General features: G+C 39.6%; 1 non-coding gene across 1 annotated transcript; it reads right to left on the reverse strand.

The window, feature by feature from the left end:
* Positions 1-1,483: 1,483 nt before the first annotated feature.
* On the reverse strand, positions 1,484-1,590 carry LOC128282762 (small nucleolar RNA R71). The gene has a single exon (XR_008273116.1). It is a non-coding gene; the product is annotated as a small nucleolar RNA R71 (small nucleolar RNA).
* Between the last annotated feature and the right edge of the window lie 3,506 nt (positions 1,591-5,096).

The following is a 5,096-nucleotide window of genomic DNA, read 5'->3' on the forward strand; positions in this document are numbered from 1 at the left end:
TTTTATTATGAACTAAACCCCTTAGATACCTAAAGGGGATAAAACCTATGACGGATCTTGTTATTATTATCCGAACTGTATGATAAATACTTGATTTGTTCTTAATTATGTGTTCTTAATGCTTGAGTTAATATTCCGGGTATTAATTCATGATTTGATGTGCTTATGTAGAGGGGGAATAGACCCTGCCTAAGCGTAGATTTGACATAATTAAGTGGAGTTGATCGAACGCCTAGAAATAGGGTTACGAGATTTTGCCGGATTAGGGTGAAACCTAATATGGGAGTCGATAGAGTGATTTACTGCTTCCCTAGGGGTTTTAATTAAGAAAGAAATTTCAATTAATTCAACCGAGGGTTAGACGTTATTAGTCTCGAAAGGGATAATAACATAGGTTAAGGAGTCTCATAGATCAAGTCAAGTGAATAAATCGCCCGGTTCAGAGTCAGAAAACAAGTGAAATCTAGGTGGATTCCTTCTTGGGTGTCGTCTTTATCAATTGCTTTTCTTCAAGTCTTTTTTTCCAAATTTTCTCTTGGCTTTAATTAAATTAGTTAATTAGTTTAGATAATTAGTTTAATAAACAAATACTTTTATTCTTAGGTTAGATAATAAAAAGATAGTTATTACTGGTACTTTTGGTTCCCTTGGGTACGATATCCCGGTCTTGTCATTACTATACTATTGTTCGATAGGTGCGCTTGCCCTTTCGTCGTGATAATAGTTAGTTTAGGTTTGATCTTCATTATAAATATTTATTACTTGTTACGAATCACGTGGTTGCCGGGGAACTGAAATATTAGGAACACTAAATTTTTATTACTTTAGCCATTTATTTTTCTTGCAATTTTATTTTATTTTATTATTTATTAATTTACTTTTTCTCTCTCTTGGTAGGTTTTTATAGTTTATGACTAGAAGAAACCCATCAGGACCATTACTTTTTGACGAAGAAATCGATCGCACAGTTCGTAGAAATCAAAGAGAAGTAAAGCATAGTTTACGATACACAGAGAACGAGCGAGAAGACGATACTCAAACCCCAACCGAAGAGATGGTCGAAAACCTAGGCGATCAACTGCCTCCTGCAATTGCAGCTAATCAAAATCCTGCTTCACGTGCTATGTATGACTATGATAAACTTTCTTTAACAGGAACTTAGTCTAGTGTAGTTAGACCTGCTATTGCTACGAATAATTTCAAACTAAAACCTAACATAATTCAGATGATACAGCAGTTTGTTCAGTTTGATGGTTTGTAGGATGAGGATCCCAACACGCACTTGGCGAATTTTCTTGAATTTTGCGACACTTTCAAAATTAATAGCGTTTCTGATGATACCATTCGCCTTCGGTTATTCCCTTTTGCATTGAAAAATGAAGCTAAATAGTGGCTGAACTCATTACCACGAGCGTCTATCACTACTTGGGAACAGATGACCGAAAAATTCCTATTAAAATATTTTCCGCTGACTAAAACGGCTAAGTTATGTAATGATATCTCTTCGTTTGTGTAGATGGATTTAGAAACACTTTACGATACATGGGAGAGATACAAGGACTTACTGAGAAGATGCCCTCACCATGGGTTACTTCTATGGCTGCAAGCTCAAACGTTCTACAATGGTGTGAATCCCTCGATAAGACAAATAATTGACGCAGCTATTGGCAGAACCATCAACAATAAAACAACGGAAGATGCCTATGAATTTATAGAGTAGATGTCACTGAATAACTATTAGTGGCAAGTTATGAGGACAAAGCCAATGAAAACAGCCGGCGTTTATAACATCGATTCAGTCACCATGCTCTCTAATTAGGTAGAACTTCTCAATAAAAAGATTGACAGTTTACTTGGTTTTGTGCAGGTACATCCAGTAATGAGGTGTGACTCAAGTGGCGGAGGTGTACATACAGAATACCAATCCTTCAATCCTACAACTGAAGAAGAACAAGTCAATTATATGGGTAACAATAACTTTAGATCTCAAAATAACCCATACAGTAATACTTATAATGCAGGTTGGAGGAACCGCCCAAATTTCTCCTAGGGTGGTTAAGGGAATCAAAAGCCACAAAATCCTCAGGGTTTTCAACAGCCACCTTATCAACAAGAGAAGAAACCAAACCTTGAAGAGATGCTTTCTAATTCATCTTGGTGTTAGAAACCCGTTTCCAAAATACTGAGACAGCACTTAAGAATCAACAAGCATCGATCCAAGGACTCGAAACTCAAATAGGACAGCTATCCAAACTAATCTCCAAACGACCACAAGGTAGCTTACCAAGTAATACTGAACCTAATTTGAGGGAACACCTTAATGCAATTAGTACTCCAAATAAGGAAAGATTCATTGCACCGGAGGTAGAATTCCAACAAGACAACGCGATGAACAAAAGTCGAGAAGAGGTAAACGATGATGATCCTAAATAGGTAAGTACGAATTATGAACCTCGTGTGCCTTACCCTAAAGCGATGACGAAAGACAAAACAGAAGAACAATTTGGTAAGTTTGTCAAACTCTTAAAGAAATTACATATTAACTTACCCTTTATTGAAGTTCTTTTTCAGATGCCCAACTCAGCAAAATTCTTAAAGGAACTTCTGACTAATAAAAGAAAATTAGACGCTCTATCGCATGTGGAACTTAATGCAGTTTGCTCAGCTATTCTAAAGAATGAGCTACCTAACAAATTAAAAGATCCAAGGAGTTTTACAATTCCTTGCTTAATTTGTAGTCTATCTGTGAATAATGCTTTAGCTAATCTAGGGGCAAGTATAAATATTATGCCGTATAAAATGTTTGAACGACTAGGTCTCGGTAAACCCAAACAGACTAGGATGAGCATACAATTGGCTGACAAAACAGTTAGATTTCCTAAGGGTATTATTGAAGATGTTCTTGTTAAAATTGATAAATTTATTTACCCAGTAGACTTCTTTGTCTTAGATATGGATGAGGATAACGAGGTTCCTTTAATTTTAGGATGACCCTTTGTAGCAACTGCCAGAACCATTATTAATGTAGGTAGAGGAGAGCTAACACTTTGTGCAGGTAACGACGCAGTAACACTCCAAGCACCGACTCAGTCAAAACCTCTAAAACTCAAGATAATGCTATAAAACCTGTCGGTGATAAAACTAATATTCAATCATCCTTGCAGAAACTTCCTCGAACCAAGACAACAGAGACAGTGCACTACTATCATGAAGAGAGCAAAGACGTCTATGAAGAACAAACACTACGGATAGAGGAGCTAGACGAATGGCGAGAACACAAACCGAGAACACATGATAAACCAAAACTATGCCAAAACAAGCCCGATACCTCGCCAAAACTAACTGCCGTTGATCCTCACATTGTCAGTACCACACCAAATGAGGAAATCTCTCTTACAGTACTTAGTATTTTTCCATTCAGTATGGTGGAGGTGAGTCATCCCAAGTTCGGCAGTTTTAAGGTAAACAACACCCGTTTAAAACCTTATTTTAAGATTGACAACAGGAATTAGGAGTATGAACTCCTCGAACCACCATGATCATTCAACGAAGAGGTAAGTTGAGCTTAAACTATAAATAAGCGCTTCTCGGAAGACAACCCGAGCACTAACATAGTTTGATTTCTTTATTTTTAATTTTTATTTCTAACACTTTGAATCATTAACTTAATCTTTGAATTGCAAAGTTTTTTAGCACACACGGCCAAGCACACGGGCGTACCTAAAGCCGTGGCCAAATAGGGGAAGAGACACAGCCGTACGATACGGCCGTGTGGAAGTAGGACATGCTTTTCCCAAAACATTGGGTACGATAAATCCCTCATGGCCGTGCGTCATGGCCGTGGGTGAACTTGATAGGAGACCACAGGCGTTGGAATGAAAAACTACGGGCGTGCCAGGGACAAGGCTCGATTCTGTTTCTTGGACACGGGTGTTAGACACGCCCGTGCCATTCAGCCGTGTACAATAATACACGGGCGTGCTACCATAACACACGGGCGTGGGAGAAACGAACAAAGCTCGACACGGCTGTGTGACATGGCCGTGTTCGACACGCGCCCATGACACATGGGCGTGGGATAGTAGCCGGGCAATACCTAAATTGCAAAATTCAAAAAACATGGGCTTACTCTCAAAGTACACGGGCGTGGCCCTAGGCCGTGTGACCCTCCCCTATATAAGCAAACCACTGTTCATCTTTTTCCTCCCTCCAAAACCCTAGCCGAAACCCAGCCTACCCCACTCCCTAATTCCTATTTCGGCCACCATTCCTCAGATTCTCACTTCCCCAACTCCCAAACCACCCTCAAGTGAGTGGATATATCCCCGCGTCACACGCTCGTGCTCACCATCAACACGTCCATGCGCCGCCATACAGTAGCCTTTGGTTCACTTTCTCAACCTTATTTTTTCAATTTGTGTTGCTACATTAGTATTCTACATGATTTACATAGATATTATTACTATTACAAATATGTTTTAGACAAGTTAGGAATCTGCTTTGGAATTTTCTATATTTGAATTGTTTAAGCTACTAAATAACATATACTAGTTTTAGGCCTCTTGCTTAACTACTGATGAATCTTGGATTCTATCAATGCTAATGTATTTTCAGGAACATTATGTCGTCATCGAGAGGCAAGAAGGCTGCGGTCCCATCCTCAAAGAGACGTAGGGCACCAGGTTCTTCCTCGGTACGTGCTACAGTCGAAGTTCAGCACCCGTTCCTTGAATTTCTGCAAGCTTCGCAGGAGGAGCTATTTCAGATACTACTCGTGCGACCCATCACTATAGGTTGCTGCATTGACTGGGCTGCCGTAGAGCAAGTTCAGCTAGCTGATGCCATCCGCGCCTTCCTGTCCACTGACCCATGGGAACAGTTCTTCACTATTACCGAGCCCATATATTTAGAGCTAACTTTAGAATTATGCTTTATTTTTCATTTACAGGTGGTGATGATGAACAATGACAACCCAAGCACCATTCACTTTTGATTAGGCGGTCTAGTTCGCGCGATGAGTGTCCTAGAGTTTGGAGTCACTCTGGGACTTTACACCGATGAGTTTATAAAAGAGGAAGACATGAATGCACTACCAC

Source organism: Gossypium arboreum, chromosome 10 (genome assembly GCF_025698485.1).
Source record: "Gossypium arboreum isolate Shixiya-1 chromosome 10, ASM2569848v2, whole genome shotgun sequence".
NCBI classification, from domain to species: Eukaryota; Viridiplantae; Streptophyta; class Magnoliopsida; order Malvales; family Malvaceae; genus Gossypium; species Gossypium arboreum.